Here is a 24,076-nt window from a genome sequence, read left to right as displayed (position 1 = left end):
CAACAGCACTCTGGCCTCAACAGCACTCTGGCCTCAACAGCACTCTGCCCTCAACAGCACTCTGCCCTCAACAGCACTCTGCCCTCAACAGCACTCTGCCCTCAACAGCACTCTGCCCCCAACAGCACTCTGCCCCCAACATCACTCTGCCCCCAACATCACTCTGCCCTCAACAGCACTCTGCCCTCAACAGCACTCTGCCCTCATCAGCACCCAGCACATAACAGCACTCAACAGCACACAGCACTCAACAGCACACAGCACTCAACAGCACACAGCACTCAACAGCACACAGCACTCAACAGCACTCTGCCCCCAACAGCACTCTGCCCCCAACAGCACTCTGCCCCCAACAGCACTCTGCCCCCAACAGCACTCTGCCCCCAACAGCACTCTGCCCCCAACAGCACTCTGCCCTCAACAGCACTCTGCCCTCAACAGCACTCTGCCCTCAACAGCACTCTGCCCTCAACAGCACACAGCACTCATCAGCACCCAGCACATAACAGCACTCAACAGCACCCAGCACTCAACAGCACACAGCACTCAACAGCACACAGCACTCAACAGCACACAGCACTCAACAGCACACAGCACTCAACAGCACACAGCACTCAACAGCACACAGCACTCAACAGCACACAGCACTCTGCCCTCAACAGCACACAGCACTCATCAGCACCCAGCACACAACAGCACTCAACAGCACACAGCACTCAACAGCACACAGCACTCAACAGCACACAGCACTCAACAGCACACAACAGCACACAGCACTCAACAGCACTCTGCACTCAACAGCACTCTGCCCCCAACTGCACTCTGCCCCCAACAACACTCTGCCCCCAACAACACTCTGCCCCCAACAGCACTCTGCCCCCAACAGCACTCTGCCCCCAACAGCACTCTGCCCCCAACATCACTCTGCCCCCAACAGCACTCTGCCCCCAACAGCAGTCTGCCCTCAACATCACACAGCACTCACCAGCACACAGCACACACTATCAACAGCACACATCACTCTGCACTCAACTGCACTCAGCACTCAACAGCACTCAACTGCCCTATGCCCTCAACAGCACTCTGCCCTCAACAGCACTCTGCCCTCAACAGCACTCTGCCCTCAACAGCACTCTGCCCTCAACAGCACTCAACAGCACACAGCACTCAACAGCACACAGCACTCAACAGCACACAGCACTCAACAGCACACAGCACTCTGCACTCAACAGCACTCAACAGCACTCAACAGCACTCTGCACTCAACAGCACACAGCACTCTGCACTCAACAGCACACAGCACTCAACAGCACACAGCACTCAACAGCACACAGCACATAACAGCCCTCTACACATAATTGCCCTCTCCACACGACTGACACCACAAGGGGCATGTAGCGTCTGGCTCGGCGGCGCTGTTGGGAGAGAGTCTGGATGTTAGGCCACCACCGGCCGCGCTGACATCTATCTGTAGCTGGGTAAGATTGCTGCGGATGCTAGATCAAGCTGGAGAGGAAAACGTTTGACTGCCTATCTCTGCGCCCAGCCTCCTACCTATATGGGGCATACATCGGTCCTGAGCCACCCCCCGGATCACTGAGGACCCATCAATATTTATATGCCTGATTTGTTGGGTCTTGGCTGAGGCTATATCCGAAGTGCTGCGCAGTATGAATTACACTGTAAGAAGGAGGTAACCACCTTCACTCGCTAACTTCCCCGCATCGCTCCATTCTTGGGATAATCGCGCTATGACAAACAGATGCGAGTCTACAAAGGGTACCTCCACTGGACATTTTAACCGGTGTCACTTGATATACTAAACGTACCAATGAATGCTTAAGAGTGCAGTGCTAAGACGTGCAAGTGTTTTTTTTTAGTGACAAACACGATGTTGCATTATTCCAAGTGACTCCCACAAATCCAAATTCTCTTCGTAATCATCACTCACCCTCGTAATGCACTATTGCGGTCTGTCCCTTCTTCGGAAAGGTTCGTTCTATTAAAAAACAAGTGGCACTTCAACCGATCGCGAAAGCGATCGTATTGTAAAACAAGAACTACAGTGTGGACGAGCATGTATGAGTCATCTTCTGTGAGCCTCGCCTGCTGCCTCTCGTCATTTAACATTGAACGCGCTCACCGCTGTGAACGCGCTCGCACCATCTGGCTTGCATTACACGGGCACTCTGACAGCTCGTAATTAAGATTAATCACTCTGCCATGCTCGTTCTCGCACACAAAATGCCACATCGGGCACGCGTACATTACTTACAGCCTATCACTTCAAGGCTACTACATACACAGCACAGGGAAGACGAATCACTGACCAGATGACAGAAAACGCTAAGGAATGTGTGGAATTCCTCTCACCAAGGCCCTAGGAGATACTTCTTCTTTTTTTTCTCCTTTAACATTAGTTCTCGAAACTCCTCCCAGTTTCACTGGGAAGGAGTCCGAGCCCTAAAAACAGGAGGTCAGAAGCAAAAAGACAGGGGAAACCACGGCAAACGATACCAGGTCTAGCACCGCTGTTCATGTAATTTGATTTGTGTACTGAAGCAATGCTTGTCATTCTCTTCCGCCACAGATGATTACATTGGTAACCAAGGAAGAAAACTGACGTTTTGTGGCATGTTGTCATCTATTTTGGGATACAAATGAACATGATGTCAGTTTTGCTTGAAGTGTGTTCATTCGGTAATGTGCATCAAAATTTACCTCAAATATCCGAAAATAGTAACGAAGGCTATCATTTATCATCTATGGCACTATTTGATTCTTGTTTACTGATTCATGTTTTACGAATGCAGCCTTTTTTTGCTTAATCAAAACATGCTCATCCGACTTGTCTGTTTTCCGGTTGAGTATATTAATGGTACAGCATATCAATATCAAAACTTTAATATGGCCGTCGAAGTGCGCATGGTCAACTACGTTCTGGGGTAGGGTCTTTGAAAGCACAGTGACAAGTCGCAAATAAAACGGGGGTGCAGTTAAACAATGGCTTTTGTTGTGAGAATCTGAAGGGACAAATTTATCAATTCCGATGACTAGGTAGTGAAAGGTTGTTTAGATCTAGGTGGTGTCTTTCAACGCAGAGTGAACAAGTCTTAAGTACACACGGGGTGGGCGCCAAAGGCTTTTTCAGAACCTGATTAAAGTCCAATGACCTATTGAGATGGCCTGGGGTGGAGCAAACACCCAGTACAGACTTTTATGTACAGCAGAGTGTAATCTCCACCCCAAGCTTCCCCTACAGGCTAAATGGAATCACTTGATGATTCACAACCACGGGATAGCTTTTAGCATACTTATCAGAGATTAGGAATTGACAGGCTATATGTAGCCCCCTACTTACTTCTTTAAGTTAATCCATTCTGTTATTTTACCAATTGTAGAGCTTTTTATGAGGGTGAGCATGTAGGAACAGTTCAAGCTGGGAACAAATGCTGCAAGTAAGTGGCTTATTTAAAAAGTCTACAACATTTTCAGCGCTAAGTAAATATTGGGCAAATTGATTTTCTGCACTTACTAAACTAGGATGGGAAAAATTTGATTTACTCCATTTTTCATTAATGAAAGATCAGAATGCATTTTAAAAACGGTATTTTTTTTATCACAGTCAAACTCTAAAATGTCTATCCTAGTGCAGTAATGGCCAGTGTTGGGTTACCCAACCCAGGGGTGGTCATGTTATCAACCTTAGTAATTTGAGAGACTTTAGTCTTTAAAACTGTAATGCCCATATCTCTCCAGAGGTCACACTGCAACACTAGTGTACTGTAAGAAACTGGGTTGTTAGTTGAGGGGTGACTAACCACTTCAGGTAGCAATGACAATCCTTATAATGGTGAATCCCCAAAGTCACTAAATTAAACTTTGCTCAACCCCCGGGTAGCTGTGGCACAGAGCAGCCTGGCTTAACTTAGGGCAATGTGTAAAGCATTTATTCAGTACCAAAACAGTAATAAAATCAAAACACAACCCTACAATATCCCAAACTGAATTAGAAAAATAGAGTACATTTTAATCAATAAACAACACCAAACTACAAAAATCCAATGCGGGGTTCTAGAGATATGATTTTTTAACGTTTTAAATAAAAATAGCGCTGTTAGGACCGAGGGTCTCAAGTTGGCAAGGGCTTGCACCTTTGTCCAAGTAGGGATCCTTCTTCCTAGTCAGGATAAGGGAGTTACACTCTTAAAATAACCCCTGCTCACCCCCTTGGTAGCTTGGCACGAGCTGACTGCTGGCTTATCTTAGAGGCAGTGTGTAAAACATTTGCACATAACCAACAGTAATACAGTGTAAGCACTACAAAAGGACACCACACCAGTTTAGAAACATATCCAATATTTTTATATACTTAAAACAAGACCAAATACGATAAAAATCCACCATACAGTACTTTAAAAATAGTTAATTCGCAAGATGTCTTTAAATTGCAAAAATACATTGAAAGCATAGTTCGTTCGAGTTGGTAGCTCAGTCCGAGCCTATCGCGATGCTGAAAACAACAGAGTCTCGCAGTTCCCGCAGACTGCGTCGGTATGGGCCAGCAACAGTGTGAACAGACTTGTTAACAGTACCTTTCTTAGAGCAGCTCACATGGAGGAGCGAGTCGGTCTTGGCATCAGTCGCAGTTGCGTTGCAAAGAGGAAGCGGTGCACGGGGCGGTATCCTCTCGATGCTGTGCGAGCAGCGGCTCGTGATGATCATCCAGACGGCGTCGGTGAGACCAAGGCTTGCAGTGCAGGGTGAGACGGTGCTCGATGCGGTGCTGGCTAGTTGTGGTGCAGGTGACAGAGCCGGTCGTGGCGTCCGTCCCGGTTTCGGTGCAAAGTGGAAGCGGTGCAGGGCGCATTGTCCTCTCGATGCGGTGCAGGCGGCAGCTCGGTGACGATCGTGCAGACGGCGTCAGTGAGACCAAGGTGTGCGGTGCATGGAGAGACGGTGCTCAATGCAATGCTGGCAGGTTGCGATGCAAGCGACAGAGCCGGTTGGCGGGAATTGCCACTGGCGGAGCCTGACAGCTGTGTGTGACGAGGCGGTCACGGTTGTCTAGCCAGCGAGACCTTGTCGGTGAGACCAGGCCAGCGAAGTGAAGCGAGGCGATGCGGGCTGCAGTGCAGGCAGCGGCTCGGAGACGATCGTGCAGATGGCGTCAGTGAGACCAAGTCGTACAGTGCAGGGCGAGATGGTGCGGCCTGCGGTGCCTTCAGGACACAAGGCCAGCAACGGAGTCTGATGACAGAGTCGGTCGCGGTTCCTCTTCGCTGTGGCACCTGAAACAGCAGTTCCAGGAGCGGTACCCAGAGGGTGGTCAAGTCTTTGCAGTCCCTGAGACTTCTTAACAAAAAGCCAGCTCGGTTTCAGGCCCTTGGAAATACTCAGCACAAGTAGAGAAAGTTCAGTCCAGTCCTTTCACTGCCCAAGGCAGAAGCAGCAGCTGCAGGCCAACCCAACAAAGCAACAAAACACTAAAGGGGCATTACTCCTCCTGATAGCTCTTCCAGCTCTTCTTCTTGACAGGTTCCTTGATTCCAGCGAGTTCTCTGAAGTCTTTTCCAACCCTGAGACTTCCAACAGTAGGCAAGCTCTACTTCAAGCCCTTGGGGAAAGCTTTAACAGCAGGATGATGAAAGCACAGTCCAGTCCTTTCCTACCCAAGACAGAAGCAACCACTGCAGGCCAACCCCTCAACATGCAGCATAGGGGCCGTAGTCCTCCTCCAGCTTTCCTGGTCCTTCTTCGTGGTAGGTTCCTTAGTTCAGAAGTAATCTAAAGTTCTGGGCCCCAATATTTATACCACCAAATCCTTTGTCCTCTGATGGCAGAGGGGCCTTTACCTAGTTCAAACCAGTTCTGGGTGCATTCTGCCAGTGTGCACCTTCTTCCTTTGTCAGTGTAGGCCAGGGTCTTCAGACACACCACATGAGGTGGAGCCAGCATTGTGGAAGGCAGGCACAGCCCTATTCAGACCCAGGTGTGACTCCTCCCACCCATCTATGTGCAGATAGGTCTATTCAGCCCTGTGTTGACTCACTCTGTCTCCTGGAGTCTCTCCCAGCCCCTGTCACTCACAAACCAGACAGCTGATACACAGGCTAGCAGAGGCAGGCTGGATGGCTAGGTCAGAAAATATCTACTTTCTAAAAGTGGTATTTTCAAACAAAGAATGTTAAAATTAACTTCACTAAAAGATGTATTTTATAATTCTGAGTTCAGGCATACTAAACTCGAATTTCTACCATGTTCCCTGGGTCAGCCAGGATTATAGAATGTTATAATCAAACTGCCCACTCTGGCCTATAGGGAACAGGTAGCCTTGCAATAGTGAAAAACAAAGTAGGCTGTAATTCACTTACAGGACATGTTACACACACCAGGGCATGTCCTACCTTTCACATACAATGCACCCTGCCCATGGGGGTACCTTGGGCCTAACAAAAATAATTTAAGGAGGGGCACTCCTTTATTTGTTAACTGATTTTTAACTCTTTTGAAAAACTACTCTATGCGTGCTACTGAGGTTGGCACAATGTCCCAATTGCGCCTAATACATAAATTTAACAAACCAAGCGAAACCGCTAGCCCTCTGTGCACTGTTGCTAATCCCTGCTGGGAATACGTATACAAAACTAACCTTGGGGTGACTCACATGTAGAAAAGGGAAGGTTTAGGGACTTGCAAGTGTGTGCACTTGCCAAGTCGACATGGCAGCCCCAGGCTGCACACATGCTCTGCAGTGACAGGCCAGGGTTACACTTTACAGGCTATTTGCATGGGTGGCACAATCCAGTGCTGCAGCCCACCAACAGCATTTGATTTATAGGCCCTGGCACTCGCAGTGCACTTTACTAGGGACTGACACATAAATCAAATAGGACAATCATGCAAACACCAATCCATAACACAGTTTACACAGAGAGCATATGCACTTTAGCACTGATTAGCACTGGTAAAGTTCCCAGAGACCTAAAACCAACACACACAGGTCAGGAAAAAATAGGAGGAAAAAACAAAAAGTTTGGGGATAACCCTTCAAAAAGGCCCATTTCGAACACAACCCCCTTCCAGGCTAAAGCCAGGGTAGACAAATCCATACCTCAATGGACTTCCCTTCTTGGGGGGATAGAACATGGAACCTGGCCCGCAACAGCAGGGTTTAATTCCCGTTCTAGGCCTTCCTGAACCTAGTTGGATCCCTCTATCCATACTCTCAGGGCCCAGTAAGCTTACCCATGGGGAACCCTTCTCCTCACCTGTGAACCCCATCTGTGCAGTGCCTAAACTTACTTTGCTCACAGATGTGTCCCTACACAGCCGACAGTGCCCACATGGTCAACACGGTGGTGTGGTCCAGTCCACCCCCGGGGTGTGACTCCTGTCCCCCTCCCAGGGGCAACTCTGTCCTCCAGGACAGCACGCCACAGTGGCTACCAACAGTTGTCAGTGGGAGACCCAGGCCTTATGTCTCTCAGGGCTCTCTAAACTCTGTGGTGTCAGAGAGTGGGGGGCGGTATCCCCAGGTGCCCGGCACCCTTTGTTCACTCTCCCTCTTGTCAGGTCAAGGAGGATATTCTGGCATTGACCCACCAACCCAGGGTCTGTACCCTACAGCTGGACAGGAGACTGGGGCGGGCTCTCCCACACCCTAACCGCCTCCCTGGGGCTCTCTAGTCTCTACCCTCCCACCTGGAGCTGTACCCCCTTCCAGAATTGTCAGGCCGCCTGTGGCAGGTGTTCTGCACAATCTGCCCACCAGTTCAGGGGTACTATCCTGCAACTGGTACACTAGCCCAGGGTCTGTACCCTGGGGCTGAACCAGGGACTGAGGTGGGCTACCCCACACTGTGTCCACACTGTGTCCTCCTCCTTGGAGCGGCACCCCCCCCCCCACCTGGAGCGGCACTCCCGAAGACAAACTTGTAGGGGGACTGTTAGCAGTAACCCCTCCCTGCAGGTCAGGGTGCACCCTGAACCTGGCCTTCCAACCCAGGGTCTGTACCCTTAGGCTGGACCTGTGCCTGGTGACCCAGGACTTTGGGGGTGTACACCACCCCCCAAGGGAAACACACTCCTCATGAGTTGTGTGAGAGTCTGCCTGTCGCAGGTCTCCAGCCTCCTGTCCACCCGACAGAGCATGAAGACCCCCAGGTCAAAAGTGGCCTCACCATGGTAGTCCTGGGGTGCTCTGACCTCAGAGCTGGTAACCTCTGACCCACTGGTCCTGCCAGAAGTGTTAGGGCACCTAATTATTTGAAGAAATATTTGGTAAATGAAATATTTAAAAGCTTCTAGAGCCAGTGAAACTGGTATAACTAGAAGCACTGCATTTTTGCTGGGTGGGCGAGGAGAAATAAAACAGCCTAGAGGCCGCAATACCTGATCTGGCTACGGTTGCCACCTGGATGGAATTTTAACGTCCTAGACGGTACCTAAAGGAAAAAAATCACGCAAAGCCTGTATTTTTTACCCTGACCAGCATATATTTTAAATAGTAAACATAAGGCGAAAGCACTTTAAAATGTGTTCCCAAGTGATTTTAATCATCCATGGCTGATAGTTAAACTAAAAAAAAAACAAACAGAAAAACATGTAAAAAGGAATAGGGTCATTTTTTTTTTGTATAAAGATTACTTTTTAAATATCGTTGCCCAACCTTTGTAGAATCTGGTTGGTTATTTTTTAATATTATTTTCTTTGTAGTTTTGTATTGTGTGAACCTGTCCCACAGGCATTGGAACAATTCACATGAGCCCCAGTTACATTACACAAGATTAAATAAATGTTTATTTAAGTTACGGAGATTCAGTGATTTGCACATAATCACAGGATGTTTATCAGACGACAAGTCTCAAACATGGCAGCTTTGACCATAATGTGATCAAACGGCACTGGGATATTTTGTATACAGGCAACCTTAATTTTGTAAGACCCAGATTTGCGTTCAAAAGATCCCAGAATGTCAAAGACATTTTGATCAGCACGAGACCTAGAGTACGAAAGAAGGGTGTTCAACAGACCTTGTGGCATTTACCTCCGGTCAAGGGGCACTTTCCATGTGGGTCTTGTGGAGTGTGTGCCCTTACAGCCGTACACAAGACTATACAACTGACTGACACCTTTAATTGGGAAATCAGGGGACACACAAACTGCAATACCTCCCACTGTGTCTACATGTTAACATGCCCTTGCGGCCTGCAATACATTGGCATGACGACACGCCCAATCAAAACACGCATTATTGAACATCGGAGCAACTTCCGCTGTAAGAAGACACATACCAAGATGTGTAAACACTTTGTTGAGTCGAATCACACTGCAGACTCATTCAAATGGTTTGTGTTGGAATCCAGCCCCAACTGTCCTAAACAAGCCCTGTTTCGGAAAGAACAAAGGTGGGTTCACCGATTGTCTTCTGACAGTAGGGGCTTGAACGAGGACATTCCGTGGCACTCCCTTTGATATGACTCATTACTAGGATTCAATTCGAACCATTACACAGTGGTTTGGAACACAACTTAGTATGATTTATATCATTTTAATGTATCTTATATGCAATTCATATAGTGCAACCTTTGTACACAAACTGATGCATTGATGTAGTTTACTACTGTACGCTATACTACATCCTTGAACTTGATTACATGCACGTTTGCCATCTTTGACCTAACCTGCATCAAGCTAACAGGCAGGAACCCACTCCATGATGGCCGCCGCCGATATCAGGCGCACCACCACACTCCCTACTTTGCTCCCTCCATCTAACCCCTCTACATGATATGCGTTCCACAATTAATAGATTACTATATTACATTTATAATGTAATAATTAATGCAGCTGATAACAGAACGGCTAATTATAGCATAATAGTGTACACACTTTAGCTGTATAGACCCTATCTCGATCGACGCCGATCTAAATTAATCCATTCCATGATGGCGGCCGCGATACACAGGCGAACCATCAGACCCTATGCAGGGGGCGGGGCTTGACTCCACAACCTGGCTTCTCCACTTTAATATGGCACCCGCCGCCGAGCATTACTACCTATCCGAGCTCGGCGGCGCAGGGTAGGTGCATCAGCGAGGACACGGGCAGCATGAGGTAAGGTGGATTCCCTTTACATCCCTGGGGCTCCTTCCATCCCACGCCAACACTTGCTCTTTCCCGACCTCGACCAAGGGCTTTGATTACCCGTATTTCAGCCCCGGATTGACGAATTTTACGTCTCCTCCTCCCTCCTTAGCCAAACCTGAAGGTTCTACCCCGTTGTACCTAACCCGCCGAACGCCCATGTGGCATATCTTCCCTGACCTTTAGGTGAGTGGGGTTGATGCATGCTAAGACACTCCGCATATCGAGTGACGCTCTTTGTCACATGTTGTTTTTACCCACAAGAAGTGTATTGTTGTTCCTCATACGAGTCTGCTGTAATTTTTAGACTTACTGCACTTACACACTGGTTTTTAACAGGCAGCACCATTTCACATATAGAGTTTTGGTGTGTTGCCTACATTGCACGTTGCTACAACACGAGCACGTTCTATGTAAGCTAGTTGAAATTTGCTGTCACTAGCATGACACACTTAATGTAATTCTGGCACTGATCATATCTGTCTTTTAGATAGAATTTAATGCTATTAACCCTGTAATATTTGTCTTATTTCCAATCCAGGCATAGGATAATACCACAGAGGTAACCAACCCCCACACGAAAGGTGGTATACACATGACAGTAGCATGTTGTTGAATTAATGTATTTTCTTTATCTTCTACACCTGATAGGTCCTGATGAATCGCGGGTAATAGCCCTACGCGAGAAACATGTTGACCAATTCCCCTCCTAATCTCATCTAGGGCCAATACACCTAATTGGTTGGCACCTAGCGAGTTAGCTTCACGCTTTTAACTGTAGTGGGAGACCCCCAGAATAAAATAGTTTCCGGCATTCCCCCTACATTTTAATCACCCCCTAGGCTACTTGCTTGATTACCCACACACCCGCACTTCACCATAAGGCTGTTGGATTTAAAAGATCTCCGCTAAAGAGCCCCTCATTGAGGTGAGCCCGTTGAGGATTGCACCGCCTCGCCGACGAGGAGCAAACGCCGATGATGAAGCATGACACCCACATGGATGTGTGAGGTAAATACATCCAACAAAATGGATGCCCAAAGGTGTTACATCTACACCCTCGGCCACGCCAGATATACACTGTCCCTTCTCTAGGAACGTTTCAGCAATCCAGTTTTGCTTACCTATGCTTGTCCAGGGCACTAGCTGATATCGGACCTTCCACTTTTCCAAGTGGTAAAGAGTGCCTTCTTGATCAATTGATCACCCTCCCTTCTTTGAAAATAGCTTTGACCATAATGCCATATCCAATTATTTAAGCTCCCCACCCCAACAAGGCCTAAAAGACACTAGGACCGAGATGAAAACACCATAGGGAGGCCACTTCTCTTACCATCTCTCCAGCCCACCATAGCCTCAGGGAGATGACCTGGCAGGAGAGGGGTCAAGAAAGGCACACAGCTGCTGTTCTTCCAGGGGGGCTTAGGTGAGAATGGACCCAATAGACACAAAATCACATGCCCACCCCCTCCTGCGAGGCCCCTGAAGAGTCCCATCCTCCCCATGGCCCCAACAACCTGAACATGATGGCCTAGTAGAGGACTGCACTGTTTTGGGCCCGGCCGGGTAGGCCTCATAAGGTAGGGGGCCAAGGTGAGAATGCCCTAAAGGCCTGAGCAACAGCAGGCCCCCAGCCTCAGATTAAATCATGTCAGGTGTGTGCCCTGTGATGCTGGTGCCACATTACAGTGGCCAGGTGGGGACTGGGGAAGACAGTAAGTCACTTGGGTCGTTTTACAGAGGCCCAAAAAAACAGCACACATTGCTCCTTAAGCACGAGCACATCACCCAATGCAGGGCTCGAAAAATTATTAACTTTTTACTAGACCTGCAGGTCTAGAAAACCTAAAAAAAATGTACTGGACCTAACTGAAGTGCACTTGACCTCAGTTTCTGGAAGGGGAGCAAATGTGACAAGTTAACAAGATTTAAATGCATTTGTATTGCTCATTCACTTTGTGAGCAATAAAGATGCCTTTAAATCTTGCTATCTTGTCACATTTGCTCTGCTTTCAGAGACAGAGGTCAAATGTCAGTCTTCCTTCCTAATTGCCAGAAAGGGAGAGTAGGACCTAGAAATAGCTTGCCCTAGTTGAATCTGGCTCACAAGAGCAGGTGAGTGGATTTTTTTAGCTCTGCAATGCCCGTTTTCCCAATCCAAACCTGCTGGCCCCTCCCTAACCAATGAGGTACAAGATCCTACCCTCTTTTGCATCAGTTCCTGTCTACACTACTGCAAACAATCCAACAGTGCCCCTCTCTTCCCCAATTCAAGATGGAGAAACACTTCTCCCCTTGTGCAGAGCCTGTGTGGCCAACCGGAGGTGTGGCCAGGGTAATGAGCAGCCTCTCCTATGTGATCACTTCTAACCAATTTTGGGGACAGTTCCTATCCCGCTAGGATTGGCGCCTGCCTGAGTGGGGCAACAAAAGAATGGGCCTGTCCAGGAATCATCTGACTATTTCCTATGACAGGGGAGGCCCCTTTAAACTAAATTAAATTCCTGGGTTCCGAACAAACAGTCACCCTGCCAATGGAACTAAAACATCCCCCCCCCACACACACACACACCCCACAACCATGGGTTTGTCCCTGCTCTGAAGCAGTGTTCACACCTCATCATTGCTTGAGAACTCAAAGGGCTGCAGCTGGAGGCTAATGCAAACTAGCCTACAAAGGATTTAAGCAGGTAAAAAGTTATGTTCTAAAAGTTAATTTTCTTTAATACTTATAAAACATCTGACTTCACCATTACATTGTGCTTTTAAAAAATGTTAACAAGAGTTGTGGAATCATATATCTAGCTGGTCCCTAACCTGAGAAATCAGTATGAATATTTAATATTGCTTCTCAGTATTTTTCTGTGGGCCAGCCCTCCTACAGTGAAAATAGTGTTTGAGTGCATAATACTGTAAGGATATGTTCAACATTAAATGTCTACATGTCCTACTTTTGGACTTTGAAATACCATTCACCCTGCCTTCTGGAGACTTATTAATGTTTAAAATGAATAACTGTCAAAAGGGTTTATTTTGACAGGTCAATTTGCAATTTTTGTACTGCTCCAGTCAGGTCATAATGCTAGGCCTGATGCCATTTTGCACTGCTCAGTCTTGGATGGCACAGTAGATGCTCCAGTCCTCTAGTGGCATGTAACTTCCAGGCCCTCTGTACACTTTATTGGTAGGATACATATGCCAATTAGGAGTATGCCAATCAAGTTAAAAGGGGAAGGATAGGCATTTTACTACTGTTTAACAGGCATAAAGTGAGTAAAGTTCTACTGCCAGCATAAATAGAGCAAAAATCTGTTGGCACACTACGCAAACAATGGTAATTTCCTGCACTTATTGAAGTTTTAATCTGTAAAAAAAACGGTTACACACAGATATCTGCAACCAGCTGAGCCATTTTACCAATAATCTATCTGTGAAAAAAATCTGCTCGAACCACTTGTCAGCAACCTTGGTGTGATTTTGCAATATGATTTGCTTACCGACAGCTATGGCATGCTTAACACACGACCTGGTTTAAAGGTCGGCGTGAGATATAGTTCTCAAGTCATATCAAGTTAGGGTAGCTGCCACCTGAGCCACCCACACGTGTAACCCAAGTAATCTATTGTCGTCAACCTACTTAACTATTGTACAACCTTGAACAGTTTCACAAAGTTCCACGTTCTGATTGGCCCCCATCCACAGCCAGTAAACCCTTAGAAGATTCCCAATTATCCTGCACCCGGACACAAAAAACGTGCTCCCCATAAAAGCATACTCCCATTAAAGCATGCTACATTTTTTTTTATCCCTACCTCACGGAGCTCCGGCATACGCGATGATCCGATTAAGTATCCTTTCTCTTCTCATGGCTTTTCCCCTTCCCTCAGGTTGTTTTCCCACCGAGAGCGCTGCAGTGAGCACAGAGGCGGAGGCAGGCAGAGACACGGGGCTGGAGGATGGTTACAGGGAGGCAGAAGAAACGAGCCTTAATCTAAAACTACTTGCAAAGTCCCTCGACTAATTGGGGGAGGGTGGGCAGCGAATGAAGCCCGCTGGCCTTCTTTTGTTGAATTGATCTGCTCTTCTGGGGGTGGCGCTGGGTCTCCCTGCAGCCTTCTGAATGTGAATGCTTGCTCTAAGCTCACATCACCTCCCTCCGTTTTAAGTGTGGATGGTATGCTCTGGCTGCGGGGCACTGTTCTTTTTGTTGAATACCAGCTTTCAGTTTATCTCGAGAGTGGATATGGGGTCTGGCAACAGGGTGGGAAGCACGTTAGCAGGACGGATTAGCCATGTATTTTGAGTCTAATTTTCCCACTACTTCTCTTTCCTTGAAACATTTCTTTATCTGTCAGCTATGACAGGTAGGCTATGTGGGCTTCGAGGCCCTTTAAATACTAGTGTTGTAAGTATTTGTTCTGATGAGTGTAGTGACCTGCTGGTCACTGATCTAGTCTTTCAGTTGTACCAGTCGCTCCCTGAGGGCTGGCTTACACCCCACCCCACACCGGAAGAGGTGTGGCGCCGCGGCCAGGGCGACTGACGCTGGAATCTGGGGACCACGGTTCGATCCCCGGCTCCGGCGGCAGGTTAGCCCAGCACCATGTGACTCTGGGCAATAGCTCGCTTAATCTTCCCGACGGCCCCCAGCGCCTAGAGACCCTTACGGGTGATTGTGCGCTTTACAAATGTGGACTTTACTTTACTTTACACCCATCCAACACAGGCGTCACAGGACATGTGACCCTGTTAACAGTCGCGGCTGGTGACATTTGAAAGTGGAGGGGCGATTGTGTGAACTTGTGTACCTGGAAAGAGACCTTTAAAGAGGTCTCAGTAACTGGCAGCTGTACCGAGTCAATAACGTAATTGATCCTTTCAAGAATAGCATCTTTCACAATGGGTCGAATATGCCGCTGAACCGAATCACTTTACGCCGCATTTGTTTTGCTTTCGGATTCGCGGTCTGACAGCAGCGACTGTACTGTAGTTTAATGGGCTTCATTTTACACAGCTAATTTCCGGCGCACGGTAATCCGCTCGAGTTTTTATGGTGGTGGCAGTGGAACAGTTGCCTTTTTCATTATGACCCTACATTCAAAGAGGTTGTTTGGCTTGTTCGAGCAGGCGTCACACGTCCAACAGCCCCCACATAATGCCCAATATATTACAAACGCATATTGGCACAATCGGCACTCAACCAACCATGAGCATTTCCCAGCCCCTCGAAACACACCAGCACACCGTGGAACCAACAAGCACTCCAAAAAGGCCATCTGTGTGCTATATGACCCACCCCCACAAAGAAAAAAAACATAAATAAACTTATCGTCCGTAGACTCTGTCTCGACTCCCGCCGTCCTGGTTTCAAGTTCTGCAGCACGTCATCAGGAAGGCGGCGCGGCAGGCAGCCTCCCTCCCCTCCACCGCCGCGTTTTTGATTGGTGCGTCCGGCTGCCCCAGGCTACGTCATTTTCTCTCTGTATGCTGCTGCTGCAGCATACAGAGAGAACGGGGAGACTGAGTGGGTGGTGTTACTCAAGGGCAGGGAGGAGTGGCTTGCCCACTGTTGTTAATACTGTCTGTTTTGGCGGCCTCAGGATGCCCAAACAGTTAGTATTAACAACAGTGGGCAAGCCACTCCCCCTGTCCTCGAGTAACACCGCCCACTGTAAACCAAAACCATGAAGTTCTGCTTTCTCGCCATGCGAGAAGGCAGAAACAAATCGTAGTTATATTATTACGGCAATAATTAACTACCATTTGTTTCTGCCCTCTCACACGGCGATAAAGCAGGGGGGGCCGGCGCCCAAACGCCCCCATGGAGGAACCGCCACTGCCTGTTAATAAAAGGGGACAGGCGCACGTGCCCTGGGCCAGTTCTACTGAGTCTAGTCTATGTCGTTGCTCCCACTGCATGGGGGCTAGGGCCCCACTACTTTACAATGAGGATGTTTCACTATTTTTCATCTAAAGATATCTGTAATTCTTTCTCACATGCTTTTTGAAATGGGAGTTTACCTCCGTTTCCCTTTTTATTAATACTCTTATATGTGCGAGAGGTGGCGTGTTTCTCGCCTTCACATGTCTGTAGGTATTTCTCAAAAGGGTTTAGCTCTCGAGTTACCCTCCATATGATAATGGGGTTCAGGAGCCAGTGTCTGCCTAGCCTGTATTGGAAGAGTTATGTTTCTCTTATCCTAAATTCCATTCTCAAGTGCTCAAATGATTTCACTTCTGTTTTGCATTCCCCACTCTTGCCATTAACAAAGGCCAAGGTATCTAGGCTACATTGTGAAGTCGTTATTTTCCCATAGAGGTGTGAAAAGTGAGAGAAACCATGAAAGTCACTTTCAGACCTGTAATTTAGCCCATGCCACTGGCGATATATAATTCTTGGGGGGTCTCTCTGCATCTTTGGTTTCTCTAGAACTGCCCATATTGGTCCCCTGATCAACATGTGGTCTATCATGCACCATCCCTTTTTGGCCTTTTTTGGACCAATGCAATATGAAGCGCAACTGGGAGGCATAATTTTAATTAAGAAGGTTGGGAGCCCCTAGCCCAGCCTGAAGTGGTTTCTGCACTTCGAAGACAGCAGTCAAATGTCAGGCTATGTCTTCTGACCAATTGTTGCTTAGGTTTTTAACGTGGGGACTGGTGTTTATTAACTCCTCTTACTTTGCAATCTGAGTGATAAAAGTAAAGTAAATCATCAGACAGGTTGACTTCTCCTCAGGTCCTCAAATCACCTATTTAGCAGCGGGCTAAGTCACAGTTGTCTGCTTATTTTGAAACCGCCCATCATGAGGGCTATTTCGTTTAGTGTCTTCTGCTTCTGTGACTGCACTTGTCTACTATCTTCGTTAGGTCATTCTGCTTTTTCCGGGTCTATATTGCTTTGGGGTTGGGTGTTGCTGACTTTCTCTATGTGTTTCAGTGCTGCTTTGTACCTAGTTAGTACTTCTACTTTCTTCTTGGTGCACTTCTATTCTTTCAGCACTTCCTGCCAATCTGGTCTTTTCAGATGTGGTAGTTCACTGGCCTTGCCCTCTGGGACTCAAGGCCAAGATGTCACAATTAGGGTCTTTGTGGCTCATTTCCTCCCTTGCCATTCTAAGTAGAGTTGGAAAGGATGAACCTATATTTAATGTTTTTGCCATTTTAAAGGCAGTCACTTAACAAGGGTGATGGTGAACAGATCTTAGAAGAGCTGGATGTCTGCTCTGTTATTCTGGCTGGACCACACCGCTCTCATGATTTCCTGCTTCTCTTCATAGTGGTTCAACCTAGCTAGAATGTTTGCTGGTTTCTTTGGGTTCTCGTCCCCCTCTTTGTTCTGTATACACTATCTGTGCGGGTGGGAACCGTCCCATTGCATTTTCAGATTATTTCTATCAGGTTCTGCACAAATCTTCTAATGTTTACAACACTGGGATTGATTTCTCTATGTCTTCTTAGTTCGTTTGGAGAATTATAAGCTGTTTATCGAGGGTGATCAGAAGGGATGTGTATTCTTTCACTTAAGGCTCTTTTCGTCTTGTGTAATCTCCAGTGAGTTCACTCTATTGCCTAGGTGCTTCACTTTATTTTTCCCCTCAGACATGTTTTGTTTCAAGTTTGCCCGTATTGTGCCCATCTAAGCTTTGATCTCTGTGATGACATGTGTCGTGAGGTTTTTTTTAGTCACTCATCGTCTTCAGGTCGCATCAGCACTGTTTTATTGGTCTCCTTACATCTGTTTAGTGAGTTGTGGTGGGCCCTCCACGTTTTTGTTTACATTTAGCTGCAGCAGCTTCTTAATAGTGCAATATCTTATGTTGCTGCCAGCCGCCATGTTGAAAGGGTCAAGTCCGTTTACAACCGATCTCAGAGTCTATTGACCAAGTCTCTTCATCCTGCTGTTGTGAGATCTTAGTGTACCTCTATCTTATCTAAAGAGAGAGGAGAAACGGTTATGATACCCGGCTCTCCTATTTACTCACAACATAGCAGCACTTGCCCTCATGTGCTATTCCATCCTCTTTTCTTTCCTGCCTGTATGCTTCTACCTCCTCTCAACTCCAAATGCTCTCTCTCTGTCCTATTTTCCCCGTCCTGCACCCTCTGTGTTGCTTCTGGAACCTCGTTTCACTTGTGCACACCCTCTACCTGTGTTATTTTCCCCACTGGCGCTGCCACCGATATTGTTTCTGTGCCTCACACACAAGTTGCTTCCCCCACCCGCTTTCCACAAAAAAAACATCTTTGCATGTTTTTTTCTTTATATTTGCCGTTCTGAGTTGGATCATAGATTGTACACTGATCTATGTAGCAAGTATGTTAACCTCCTGAGCTGCCTTACCAGTATTATACCCTGAGACATTTGGGACACACATAGCAGTCTGCAGCTGGTGTTTTACCCTTCTAAGCTGTCAAATGCAGTCTGTTTGTGACACTAGAGTAAAACAGAGCAGTATAACAAACATTTTGTCTGGCAATCAATATCTCTGGGGTAATTAGATGCAAAATTGCACATGGGTACTCTGGGTTTACTGACAGACCACAGGCTCACTGAACCTTACTCTGCTCCTCGTGGCTAGATCTCTCGTGACTCTGTAATTCCTGACTCGACCTCTGCCCGTAGCTCCACTCCTGTGGCATCAAAGGGTAAGTATTTCCCCTTTCCAGTACTGTGAGGCAGGGTGATTCTAGTCAGAGGCGCAGGCCTGTTTACCCTTATCCTTGTGGAGAGACTTGCTACTGGTTCTCCCTGTAAAATGTCTATTATTAGGCATTCATTTTGTCTGGGACTTGCATTAGGTGAGTGTAGTATTCCCTGTTAGTATAACATTTCATGACAGAATTGTTATTGTACATTCTCAATGTAACATTCTATATGTGGTCATCTGATCAGTTGTAACTGGGGTTATGCTGAAGGTGGTTGTCTAAGCTGTCTCTGTGAATAAACTCTTCTACACACCAATTGGATTCCTGAAGGTGATTACTACATAAATTTGGCGACGATCGGGATCTTCAACCTAGTCATCCAGAGAAGACCTCTATACCAACTAAAATCCACTTTGAAGAAATTTTCACAAAACAGACAGCGTTCGCCTGCACAACTAAATTCTACCAGGTATTTAAAATGTTTGTTTGTGTGTACGAAGATTGCACCAGCGGCTGTTTGTAAAATATAGTGCTTTGATTGCACCAGCGGGAGTTAAACCTCTTTTACTCTGAGCAAGGCCCCTCCACTTGTGAAACCGTCTTTAATCTATTTCAAACTGTCAGCGCTACTCGCGTATTGAAAGTTAACAACTCCGGCATTTAAAGACCATTTTCCCCGTTTTATTCTGCCTTGTGCAAAGTAGCATTGTTCAAATCTAGAAATTATCGAACACGCGCCATTGAATTGCACCACAGCGACAATCTTTGAAAGACAACAAAGAACTTACTAAACACGCGCTGCTACCTGCACGCTGCTTCCTGTATTCTGCTGACGCCGGTCTGCAAAACAGAAACACGTTTCTTCCGTGTGACGTCACCACGCATCGCGTCTCCACGCATGCGTTTCAACAACCATTTTAACTATTGAAACATTATCGTTTCCATAACAACGGAGCAACGATCACACTCACGACCTATTTCAACCAAATCCAACCATTAATTACCCTCGTTTTCACAGCAAAATACTCCATTCACCTCTACAATTACAATTTAAGCATTTATTTGGCGTTTTAAAAAAAAAAAAAAAAAAAAAAAACGAAAAGAAGACAGAGGAGAACAGAACATTGTAAGACTTGGTTGCAGACACTTCAAGTACCATCCTCTCTAATGACAACGGTGACTACTTTTATTATTTTATATACATGTTTCAAAAATTTAAATAGTTTATTATAAGTGAATAATTTAAAATCCATGATGTCTAACAATATTGCCTCCCCAGCTCACTTTTTACCTACTGTAGGAGATCCAAAAGTAGAATGGGATCTTTGGTACCCCACATTTTTAGCTTACGTCGATGTCATTGAAGAAGATGGATGTTCTCCAAAAAGAAAGCTAGCTTTGTTAAAAAACTGTTTAGGGGGTGCAGGACTCAAAGAGTTAAAAAGTTTACCTCCCATTGAAAATGTTGGTTCAGGTGACTTAAATATATTTGAAATAGTCATAAAACAACTAAGCTCTAGATTTGGAAGAAAGATTAACGTCGTGATGGAAAGATTCAAATTTTACTCCAGAATACAAAAAGATGATGAATCAATAGAAAACTACGTAGCTGCTTTACGCACCTTAGCTGAGTCTTGTGCGTTTGAAACTATAAATTTTGAACAGGTACTTAGAGACCAAATAATGATGCGCACAAAAAGTAAGAAAATTCAGGAACGTTTGTGGATGGGTACTGATTCTTCCCTCAGTGCTGTTTTAAATATCGCTAAGGGCATTGAACAATCAGAAATGTTTGTAAATGAAATCAGAAACCAAGATGTCAAAAATAAGGTAATTATTCCCGAAGTCTCACTAGTAAAAAATTTCAGTAACTTTAAAAAACCACCTATCCCATTTAAAAAGGAATATTCAGGGAAAGAGAATAAATTTCCGATCAGAAAGCCTCAAATTATTTGTTATAGATGTGGTGCCAATGACCATGTGGGTAACTATAGAGGATGTCCTGCGTGGAACAAAATCTGTGTCAAATGTAAAAAATCTGGACATTTTAGCAAAATGTGTAGGTCTCCTCAGAAAGTGAACTTTTTATCTTATGAAGAATATGAGGATACTGAACAACCTTCCGAAATTAACACTTTGTTATGCGTAGGTGATTCCAAATGCGAAGGGTTTCCTTCAGACATTATTACTATTAATGGTATAGAGATTCCTATGTTAATAGATTCCTGTGCCTGGTACACCCTAATTGGTAAAAATGTTTTTGATCCTTATTGGCATTCTACTAAGTTGTTACCATCCGATGTGCATCCCGGTGGATACACAGGTAAGAAAATTGATATTGAAGGTTACATGTGGGCTGACATCAAGTTCAAAGACAGGACTATTAAAGGGAAAGTTTATGTTTCTTCTAAGGGTGCATCCCTATTATGTTGGCCCCACCAACATGATCTAGGCATCAAACTGGATCCAAACGCCTCTCCCCCTGTTTATGTTGTTCCTCCTGACAATGATTTCATTAACCAATTGAAGTGTAAATTCTCATCCATCTTTTCTGACAATTTAGGGACATTTACAAATTTCAAACACCGTATTATTTTAAAAGATTCAGCAATTCCCGTCCGGCATAGAGTAAGAAATGTTCCTTTAGCCTACCGTGAAAAATTGAAGGGAATTTTAGCAGATCTAGTTGACAAGAAAATCATAGAACCAGTAGAATCGTCCCCATGGGTTTCGCCAGTAGTTTTGTCACTCAAAAGTAATGGCGAACTCCGCTTGTGTGTTGATCTTCGAAGTTTAAATAATGAAATTTGGATTGATAGACACCCTTTACCCCATATCCATGAACTCATATCTACTTTGTCAGGTGCCTCAGTGTTTTCTACACTCGACCTTTCTAGTGCGTACCATCAAGTATTACTCCATGAAGAATCAAAGTTCTTAACAACATTCATTACCCCGGAAGGCATGTTTCAGTATTGCCGAATGCCGTTCGGCTTAGCCAGTGCAGCTTCCGTCTTCCAAAGACTAATGAAACATGTACTAGAAGGTTGTTTGGGTGCTATCGCTTTCCAAGACGATATTCTTATTTATGGAAAGAGTTATGAGGAACATGATGCCAATTTAGAAAAAGTGTTAAAATGTGTTCAAGAAAAAGGTTTGACATTAAAATTGTCAAAATGCAGATTCAGACAAAGCAAAGTCGAATACCTGGGTCACGAAATATCTTTAGAAGGTATAAAACCTAAATTTAATCACATACAGAGCATTTCAAAAGCACCGTTAAACAAGGAACAACTAGTGTCATTTCTAGGCTTAACGGAATTTTATAGCAAATTTGTTCAAAATTATGCCTCGAAAGTACACCCGTTGAGATCTCTGTTGAAGAAAGACACAAAGTTTGCTTGGTGCAATGAACAACAGCTTGCTTTTGATTTGATGAAACAAGAAGTAGCTAACGCTCCGTTCCTTAAACCTTTTGATCTGGGTAAAGAATGCATAGTATGTGTGGATGCAAGCAATGTCGGTTTGGGTGCAGTTTTAATACAGAATAACAAAGGTGATGAGTATGTGGTCTCATATGCTTCAAGAACACTGCGTGGAGCTGAATATAACTATTCCACTATAGAGAAAGAACTCTTAGCATGCACCTGGGCTTGTGAGCATTATAGACAATTTATTTGGGGCACTAGGTTCCGCCTGAGAACTGACCATAAACCCTTAATAAATATGTTAGCAGCTGGGGGCGGTAGAACTTTAACTGCACGTTTAGCCCGTCTAGCAGCAAAACTACAAGAGTTTCAATGCATTGTTGAGTACATCCCTGGCCGTCTCAATGTACACGCTGATTGTATGTCAAGGTTACCATTAATCAATTCAGTGAGTCCAAGGCAAAGTGATTCTGATATTGTATTCAATATTGACGATGTTAATGAATGTGACACCTCTGGTTCATCTCAAGGCATATCTGAAACAGTTTGGAGAGAAGCAATGTCTAATGACACATGTTTATCAGGTGTAGTAGATTATTTACAACATGGTTGGCCCCAAGAAAGATATCTTTCAGGTGACGTGCTCTCATTCTATAAAATCAAAGATGAACTCATGTTTGACCAAGGTTTCATACTTAGAGGTGATAAGATCATTCCCCCTTCCACTTTGAGAGAAAGAATTGTTTCCATGGCACATGAAGGCCATATGGGAATGTCCAGTACCAAAAGACGCATCCGTGAATTTTACTGGTGGCCAGGAATAGATAGAATGGTAGATAGATGGGTAAGTTCTTGCTCTCCCTGTGCCAAAAGTGACAAGACTGTAAAGCCTTTATCTACGAATATTTCCCCTATCGAATTTGTAACTTCTCCCTGGAAAAAACTCGGTATTGATATTATAGGACCTTTATCTTTGTCTCCTAATAGGGAAGTATGTGCATTAGTCTTGATTGACTACTTTTCTAAATGGCCCGAAATTAAAGTTGTGGATAAGGTTAATTCCACACAAGTTATTCAGTTTCTAGATGAAATTTTTTGTAAGGAAGGAATTCCAGCTGAAATAGTATCTGACAATGGTCCACAATTTATCAGTAAAGAATTTAAATCATTTCTTGATAGATGTGGGATCGTGCACAAAAGAGTATCCAACTATAACCCTCAGGCCAATGGTCAAACAGAACGCTTCAATAGGGTTATCAAGGAGTCCATCCAACTGGCCATTAAGAGTAACCTTGATTGGAGAAAATCTCTACGTGCTACACTGTTATCTTATCGAACTTCACCCAATTCAGTCACTGGTTTGTCTCCTTTTGAGATGCTTAGAGATAGAAAACCTGGTTCTAAGTTTCTTCCTTGGTGGTTAAAAACTAAACTCCCGTTTGAATCTTCTTATAATTGTGATGAGGTTAAGGATAGAGTTGTGAAATACCAGGAGAAGATGAAAAACAAATTTTTGTCTTTGAATAACCAGAGTAACAGAATCAAAGTTGGTGACTTTGTACGTGTCAAGTTTGGAAGATCAGTAGGGAATAAATGGAACAAATGGTCAGATCCTTGCAAGGTAATTGAAATTTTCTCTAAAGCCATTCGTGTTGAAGGGGGTAAGATATGGAATTTTAGAAGAGTGTCTTTATGCAGGAACCAAGTTTCTTATGATGATAATTCATGTCAACCTATCCCCTCTTTAGTACCTAAAGATACTGTTGAGGAAAATACCACTTCATACTCTGCAATGGTTGATACCTTTTTACAGGAAAGTCCAGTTTCTAGCATTGATATTCCAGCATGTA

The 24,076-nt window shown here is 45.2% G+C and overlaps 2 protein-coding genes across 2 annotated transcripts in view; one reads left to right on the top strand and one right to left on the bottom strand.

Moving 5' to 3' along the window:
- Positions 1 to 14,255, bottom strand: part of C5_1H10orf105 (chromosome 5_1 C10orf105 homolog) — a 51,487-nt gene extending 37,232 nt beyond the window's left edge. The window contains exon 1 of the mRNA XM_078641087.1: positions 13,962 to 14,255. The gene's annotated coding sequence lies outside the window, so the exon portion shown is untranslated. The remainder of the gene's footprint in view (positions 1 to 13,961) is intronic.
- CDH23 (cadherin related 23) overlaps positions 1 to 24,076 on the top strand; it is a 1,152,220-nt gene that overhangs the window by 184,524 nt on the left and 943,620 nt on the right. The gene's annotated exons all lie outside the window — the stretch shown is intronic.

This window comes from Lissotriton helveticus, chromosome 5_1 (genome assembly GCF_964261635.1).
Source record: "Lissotriton helveticus chromosome 5_1, aLisHel1.1, whole genome shotgun sequence".
In the NCBI taxonomy this organism is placed as follows: domain Eukaryota; kingdom Metazoa; phylum Chordata; class Amphibia; order Caudata; family Salamandridae; genus Lissotriton; species Lissotriton helveticus.
Note: the sequence above shows the minus strand (reverse complement) of the source record. Positions and strands in the feature narration are given on the sequence as shown.